This window comes from Octopus bimaculoides, chromosome 1, assembly GCF_001194135.2.
Source record: "Octopus bimaculoides isolate UCB-OBI-ISO-001 chromosome 1, ASM119413v2, whole genome shotgun sequence".
Classification (NCBI taxonomy): domain Eukaryota; kingdom Metazoa; phylum Mollusca; class Cephalopoda; order Octopoda; family Octopodidae; genus Octopus; species Octopus bimaculoides.
Genome location: NC_068981.1, coordinates 155,090,067 through 155,099,250, shown reverse-complemented (window position 1 = coordinate 155,099,250; position 9,184 = coordinate 155,090,067). Strand labels below are relative to the sequence as shown.

Here is a 9,184-nt window from a genome sequence, read left to right as displayed (position 1 = left end):
ATATACATACATACACACACAATATGTCTTACAATAATATCTGATAGTTGAGGCTAAGACACTATATAGTAAATTCACTATCTTCAGTATAACATCTATATGTGTTAATGACAAAGATCTTCTCACCATACATACTGTATTGTGAAATAAAAATAAGAATGATTTGATTAGTGGAATATGTTTGCTATACTAAGTGCAATAATTTAACTCCATGTTAGTGTTTGTATGCGAAAGAAGCATCAAAATAAGGGTGTCAGGTAAAAGAAATGAATTTGCATAGAAAATAACAAAGAATTTCAAAAACATTTAGTATGATATTTTAGCAAAGAATAATATCAGTAATATATGTAACTTTCATTATAATCATCATCATTTTATGTCTGCTTTCCATGTTGGCATGGGTTAGGTAGGTTGTCATGGTCCATGTCAGTTCTTATTGAAAATTACTGCCCTCCTCCTTGACAGATTTTATTTTTGTAAAGTGAAATTAGTCCAGCAAAACATATTTATCTATTTTATACTGTGTAAATAGCAATTAGATTCTTATTAACAATTTGTTTGATTTAAAAGTTACTGATGAATTTGTATACATTGTAAATAGATGGTGGCAGTATTTTGTATTCTTGATCATCTTAATTTCACTGGTTTAATAATACCTGCTTGCTTATGTTGGCAATTTAAACAAACAGCTTCTTCTCTGGTTGATGTGTTTCAATATTTTAAAAACTGTTTTCTGTATGAGAGTGTGTTTGTATGAAAATTTAATTTTTAACAATTGCGACTAATTAAAAAAAATAAGACATTTTAATAAAATGCCCTTTTATGTTTTTTTTTTACACCAGTTATTTCTATACTAACCAAGGTTGTATTGTTCTGAAATTTAAATATTGGTATGGAGTCTGTCAGCAATTATTGAATCACTACTTGTATATTGACAATCACTTTACTGTGAAGTAAGAGGAATAGACATTTCTGGTTGTTTCATGTAATGATAGAGCAATCATGGGTATGCTTAAAATGTTTTAAATCTTAAAAGATTTAAAGATATTGGGTTAAACCTGTTTTATTTCAGGTTTTATTAGTGTCATGAAAGTTGAGAAGTTTAGGTGAGAGCTTGAAATTATCTTTGATCAACAAATATACAAAATAGTAACTATTTACTTATGATGATATTATGTCTTGCTGTATAATGAAGATAACAGTAATTGTTGAATTTTAAACATCCATCCATTCTTACATTTTTAGCTAATGGACAACAGATTTATATTTGACCTAGTAATTTTGTTGTACTAGCCTGAAGCTGACATAATTACTATATTTATAATCTGATAGCTAAGTTGTCCAGGAAACATGACATTGTACAAGGTTTGTCAAAAGTAAAAGTTGGCATTGTCTTTCATTTTCCTTCTCCACACTTAATAACCTAGCTGAAATTATGATTAGAATTTTCAAGATACTCAGTTATGTTTAAAATTTTGTGATGTAACAGATTTAATTTTGATTATCATTGTGGTTGAGATTTGATTTCAAGGACCCACAGGTGAATTATAAAGAATCAAGATGAGTCATAAGCTGTAAAGCAGACATGTAATTGCTTTAGTCAGAAGGGGAACATCAGAGCTTCTGACCTTTTGCAGGGTCTCCAAGACCCTTGAGAGAGGTGGAAGAAGAAAACATGATTAATGTAGTGTATTACAGAATATCAAGTCTTCCTCAGACCAGAAACTTCATCCAAATGCTTAAAACTCTGTTAAAAGTATTCTAAAGCTAGCTGTTGATGTTAAAAACTGGGCAATGGATTCAATGTTCACCCCAAAATGTTATGGTTTGATTTACGGTTATGTATGGTTAAAAAAGACTTGCCTAAGATGCTGCACAGTGGCAAGGAACTCATAACTATGTGACTGGAGTGAACTTCATACCAGCATGAAAAATGGATGTTAAAACATTGATAATATTTTCTTCAAAATACAATATATACTATCATATTCTAGCAACATCTAGTTACACATATTTTGTTCATAACTTCTATTTATACATGATTATCCTTTATCAACTATTTTATTTTGTGTACATTTGTGTGTCTTACAAACACATTTTGTCCTCATCTTGATTGTTATAGTCACAATGTTTTGGCCATTGCAACACCCTACTCTCCTGTATTCTTCAAGAACATTCAGTAATGTTCTTGATGCTTTAAGCTGAACCCTTTATTAAAACCACAGAGGGGTGATAATTCTTATTCTGTTGTCCATTCCAGGAATACTCTCTTACTCATTCCCCTATTTATGATGTTGCTCTTTCTGCTTGTACCTGACATATGTATTCTCTATCCAATTGCCTTGTCAAACAATTAAGTGATAAAATTTAGAAGCTTTAACATGCATGTATGTTCATTTTATATGTTTTTCACTGGGTTTGACAGATATATACTGAGGTATTGTTTTACAACCACTTTCGGCAGTTTGCTGTGCTTGAGAAGACACATCAAGCTAAGTAAAATTGTGACTATCCATGCACATGAACATGTCTTCTACATCCCTCTCTCAGCCAAGAGACCCTAGCCTTGCAGGCTTGTTAGTGCTGGTACTGTGTAAAAGCACCCATGCCAGTACCACATAAAAGCACCCAGTACACTTTATAGTGGTTGGCATTAGGAAAGGCATCCAGCCATGGAAACCATGCCAAAACAGACAAATGGAGAATGAACTTTAAATGATGATACATCTTCCGCTAACCTTTATCTGTTTTCATGGACATGGTATGTCAACAAATTTTACAATTTTCAGGGAAAAAACTTTCATGTGAAGACCTGGAATGTAAACATTGCTGCATATATACATACACACAGTCCTTCCTACTACCAGTCATGTAAATTCTTCTCATTATCAGAAGTTAGATTTAAACCTATGTATTTCCATTACTTAATTGTTCTCTAGGACAATAAGATACTGAATATGTGTTGATTAAATGTCAAGTGTTTAAGTGTAGTGGTTTGGCTTGTGGCTGTGAATTCAATCAATACCTGTGCTACTTCAGCAACATATACTCTGGTTCAAGCAAAATGAGCAAGTGACATCACAAGTAGGAGGATAACTGATAGGATACCCCAGACAGGAACAACAAAATGAGAACAATATGTTTGCATTGATTTAATAAAGAGTTTGCTTCAAAATACTAAGAACTTTACTGAAATACAACAGATGCTTACTCAAAGGGGATGGAGTGTTCACTGGCTAAAGTGGTATGACCTTAGCAACTAAGATAAGGATACTGGTCTGAAATATCTGTGCATAACATGCCCAACTATTTTGGTGTGTGTGTGTGTGTGTGTGTGCATGTGCATGCATATATATATATATATATATATATGCATGCATTCATTCGTGTATGTTGTTTTCAAGGTCACCACTAAAATCATTGGATTTCAATATCATTTCCAGATCAGAATTCACTACAATCCTTTTTAATTATACGTTTTAACTTACACATGCTTATTTTAACCAACACACAGACAATGCAACTAAATTCCCCATCAATCCCTCTCCCCCATTTTGAATTACAACTTATTATTAAGGCAGCAAGCTGACATAATCATTAGCACACCTATGCTTAGTGGCATCTGGCAAGGTCAGCATTGCCTTTTGTTCTTTTGGGGTTGATAAAATAAGTGCTAGTTGACTGCTGGGGTTAATGTAATCAACTAGCCTCCTCATCCAAAATTTGAGGCCATGTGCCTATAATGGAAAGGATTATTATTGTTATTATTAGTCACTTTCATGCCACTTCATTTGTGATTTGGAATTCTTAGGCTCAGCAAGTTTTTTAATCTTTAAGTTATAAGTTATGGCATAGGATAGCTAGAATGATCTACATTTCTATCAAAAACTGTAATAAGTGAAACAAACAGGTTTTCTGATGATGCAGGAATTTACATAACGGGTGTTAGGAAGGACAACAATTTGTAAACATTCATTCTTTATAACAAATAAAATTATAAAAAGATACAATAACTGAAACCTGTAAATGAATTTCTGAGCAATTTTAGAAAACAAAGAATAAGCCGTATTTTATAGTTATTTATTATTTTGGGTGAGTCAGTAGTGGTAGTTTCTTAAAAATTATTATTAGTTAATCTTGTACTAATTTTAAAAAGGAACGATCACATCAAGTTTTTTGTTTCTTTCCTGAAACCTAATTTTTATATGGTTTTTTACCACAATATATTTAGTTTATAACTTCAATACCTGTAGCTAGATGATATTCTCACACTTCTGTTTTTGCTTCCCATTGAACTATTTACAAGTTATTTAGAATCAAATTTTTTTTTTAATGAAGTTGGTTCATATATTGAGTGTGTTTACTTCAAAGGTTATAATTGTGGTCCATACTAGTTTAGTATGTTAATAATTCACTGAGTGATCTGGTAGATTAATGTAGTCTGGTATATCATCTAACAGGAGATTGACTACAGGGTTCACAGACCGTTTATTTAAGCCGTAGCCAAACTTCATATAAATTGGGGGGGGGGACCCCCACTTGAATGAATCAAGGAATAATGCTATTCAGTGTAGTGCGTTTCAGAAAAATCTGTAACTTAGCTTTAAAAGATGACAGCCTTTTTAAAAGATATATATATATATATATATATATATATATATATATATATATATATACACACACATATATATATATACACATATATATATTGAAAACACTATCTTCTGGATGGCTATAACTTTTAGTCTTATGCCTGTTAGATTTTCTAAATAGTTCTTTTTGGATTTATCAAAATACTTCATTTCGTTATCGATTCCCAGTTCTCACTTATTTGTATCTCTTTAACTGTTGCATGAAGCAGCAAGGATAATCCTTTTCTCTAAAACTGTCATTAGCTAATTTAACCTAACAATAATGAAGTAAGAGTTACAAAACCAATTTTCATTTCATCCTTGAAAGGTTTCTTAGGTCTTTTAACTCTAAGCTTTCTGCAACAAATTTTTCAAAATATAACTCTTCTTTTAAACAACTTATATTTAAAACCGGTATTTTTGGTGTTAGTTAATATCTTAAAGCATTTACATTAACACAATTTGATTAAAAATAATGATGTTCTACTTCGGAAAATACAAGCCTGGTACAAATAGCAACCAAATTGCATCTCATCAATAAAAAAAAAAAAAAAAAGGTCGGGTTGACCGTGCCAATATGATGATCTAAGCATAGATATAACTTGGTTGGTTATTAGGTGAATTGGCAGTCAATAGACAAAAAATGCTTTGCAGTGTTTGTTCTGGCTCCCTGAGTCCAAATCCTGCCATGGTCAGCTTTGCTGTTCATCCTTTCAGGATTTATTTTATTTAAAAACAGTACCAAACCAAGGTGGTTAATTGGCTGAACTGGAAGAACATTGGGTTGGACACCTTGCAGAATTTGTTCTGGCTCTTTACATTCTGGGTGGTAGACCTAACTCATTGCCCACCTGATACTTTTAAGTGCTTTTAATGGAGTTTCTCTATGTTGCAAGCATTTGGGCTAAGTTTCCAACTGGGCCAAGCTTCCAGTTTGAGGAGAAACCTTTCTCCCTTCCTCCATCTAGTTGCCCCTACCTCCTGACTAAAAAAAAAAAATCAAAGAAAATAAATATGGAGAGGATGGTCGTTTACTTGATCAGGGCTGACTTGGGATTAAACATTAGAATGGATAGTTTTAATGCCAGATTTAATATATTTTATGGTATGAATTAAACCAGGTATAATGCATGTATATGTAGCATGAAAGAATCTGAATTCTCCAAATGCTTCCTATCTGCTCTACTCTACAACCTGTTTGAATTTTTAACACCTTTCCACCCCACTCCCCATGCTAGCATTGAACAGACATACAAATAGAAATAATAATGATGATGATAGTAACAACCAGAAAATAATTTTGTCCATTGGAAATTTATCTCAAATAGTATCAGTACTATAGTGTATTGAGGCATTTCTCTCTTGCAATTGGAGAAGATTGATATCAACACTGCAACTTATTAATTAATTTGTCTCTCTTCTCCACTTGCAACATTTATACCTCCTCATGGTAACTATTTACAGCTAAGTGTATTTAAGTACAGCAAGTTATAAACTTGTGTCCATTCAGCCACCATCTGATGCTCTTACGATTCAACCAGCAGGCATAGTGAAATACAGGTTCAGATATCTATATTTTATATTAGTCTATATTTTTTGAGTGAACTTACTACACTTTTGTAACATTACAACTGATTGTTATAATCACTTTATAGTGTTGACGAAATCTGCCTTCATAGTCAGTTTTGTCCTTTTTAGAATAGAAAACAGTTCACAAGTTTCATTGCACTTTTGCTCAATATGTAGCTTGAAGCATGACATATGGGGCACACCCAAACAGTTGGTTATATTGTATTCTTACTTTTAACAATAACAATCTCTTGTCCTATATTACTACATTTCTATTTGGTTTAATGGGATACAGGTCTTTTGTATGACCACAAAACTATATCATATCACAAGTTTGTGACATCATTAGTTATTAGCTGTTCTATTGAATCATCAAGTGTTATTATAACTATGAAGTAAAGATGAGGAGCCATTTTAAACTGTTACATGCCTATGTTTCACTGCATTGAATGACACTTTTGCAAAGACACGAAACCAAGTTGCTATCTAAGGAAGCCCAGAGAAGGATTAACTGTTATTTCCAGTGATACGGCTACTGACCATAACTGAGATGATACTACATTTAACAGTTCCTTTAAATTAGTGCTTGCATTTGCCTACACATTATTCACGAGTTGTATTTTCTGGTTGTACCTTTCTGTTCTTTTCCTCTCTGCTGGTGCAGCTGATCACACTTACAATTTGAAACGGCTAAAATTTTGGAACTTTTCCTTAAGTTGTGATCAGCTCTTATAGAGAATTATATTTTCTCTCTCAAATGTGTAATGTAATGCCAGCTTTACAAGAGTCAAAATGTGATTGAATTGGTGCTACCAAAAGAAAAGAAAAAAAAAGCATGAAACTGACGTGTCTTCTTAATGATTATTACATTTGGTGACATACCTTTACTTTAGTATTTTACCATTTTATATATACACACAGGGTGGCCACAATGTCATGCACCATGGGAGATATCAAGTATGCTTTATTAGCAATGAAGTAGGTAATCCATTACAAATGTTCAAAATGTTGGCCATGTAGCTCTAAACAAGTGTTCATATGGAATTTGAAATTGCGATGAACCCTCTCAAATAGCTCTTCAATGCCGTTGACTTGTTCACATGCTTCAACAATCCTTTGAAGATGTCCTTGGTCACAAATCTGTTCAGAATACACAAGGGATTTAATGTAGCCCCAGAAGAAAAAGTCCATGGTGACTGTGGTGCCCATTCATTTGGCCCGCGATGCTCGAGTCCATTTTCCTGGAGAATGTTCATACAGAAAATCACGAACCTGTAATGCATAATGGGGCAGAGCCCCGTCCTGCTGTTACCAGACAGGATTTCCCCTTCCAAATGAATGCACACGAGGCATCATCTTGCCAAGCATGTCCCTCAAAATAAAATGGTCTGATTACTTGATTGTGCCAAATCCCACACCACACCATCACCTTGCCCCTGCTTTGTTGATTATCTGCCTCCATCCAATGAGGATTGGGTTGTGAGTAATATCGGCAGTTGGGAAAAGAGATCAAAAAAGAGAATGTTAGCAGTTTCACATATTGCACGATGGTGCATGACTTCATGGCCACCCTGTGTGTGTGTGTGTGTATATATATAAGGTGTCAGAAAATGACAAAGCAACCATACTCTTGTATATGTCAACACGCACAGATAGAGAAATCAACGCTAATAATTCGCCATTATATTGAAAGAGTGAATAAGTTTGCTTTATTGATATCCTTGATGGTATTTGTCCTAGTCAACTTACAAAACCAACTGAGTATTGGATGGGTTTGACAATTTTAACATATCAGAGAGAGAGAGAGTTCTTGCCATTGTTGATAAATTAAAATAGTTTGAATTTTTTTCTTAGTAAGATATCAATAAGATATTAGTTTTGTATAATTTAAACGTCTTGCTTTCAAATGCTGTCACAAGAAGTTGCAAGTCTCTCTCTTTATATAGTGCAATAAACTCAATATATTTATTAAACTAGCTCATTATTGGTGAATTGTTTTAAAAAGTGTCTTTTTATTAAATATTAGATATGCACTTACCAGTCTTTCCTTTTTAAGTGTTGTTTAATAAATTAATAGAATTTATATATCTGCAGTAATAAATAGCAGAGTATTTACAACGTTCTTCATTTAGTAATTTGACTATCTCAGTATAGTCTTAGCTACCAAAGTTTTAAGTAAAGTTAAAATATTGGAACAGTTATATTTAGATTTTGAAAATTAAAGCTCATAATGAATGGCTTCAATGGTGGTACTGTGTACGTTGTTGGTTGGTCAAGTAGTCATTGATACTCTGTCTGCTGGTTACACAAATATTCTATGAATGGTATTCATAAAGGTTGTTAGTTGTAGCTGCTAATGAAACCCCAAAGGAAATCTGTTAATCTAAATAGTTAGTTATTTTTAGTAGACTAACTATCCTGTTATAGCAAGCTGTTTGGGTTCATGAAGTACTTCGCTAATCTCCCGTGTAAACGAATTAGTTATAATTGAGATTTTTTCTGTTTTTCATTATTTTTTTTCATCAACTGCCCTACATTTAGTTATTTCCATAGTTAGGCTTGTTTATTCAATGCTTATTCTAGGAAGTTTAATATTGCTGATTGCAATAATTTACTAAGCAACATAAAAAATGTTTTCGTATCTTAGAAATAAAAGTTTTTTTTTTTTTGTTTTTTTTTTACATTTCACATTTCAAAGTTAAGGGGACAAGGGCCTACTTTTCAAAATAATATTATTCCCTAGTTTAAAACAATCATAAAAATGATTAATAAAGCAAATGAATGTAGTCCATCTGAATGAAGCTTTGTAAAACTATATTCAATTGATTTATTGAAACCAGTTGGAGATTTGTGTTGTAGTTTAGGCATTTGGGCTGTTTTGATTATAGGATAAGTTGTTGCTATCATCAAAAATATTAATCAATCAACTTTCAAACACTACTCACTGCCTTGTTAATTTTGAATTAAATCAGTATCTTTTAAAA

General features: G+C 32.6%; 1 protein-coding gene across 10 annotated transcripts in view; it reads left to right on the top strand.

Moving 5' to 3' along the window:
* Window positions 1-9,184, top strand: part of LOC106868437 (retinoic acid receptor RXR) — a 540,681-nt gene that overhangs the window by 522,101 nt on the left and 9,396 nt on the right. The window lies entirely within an intron of this gene.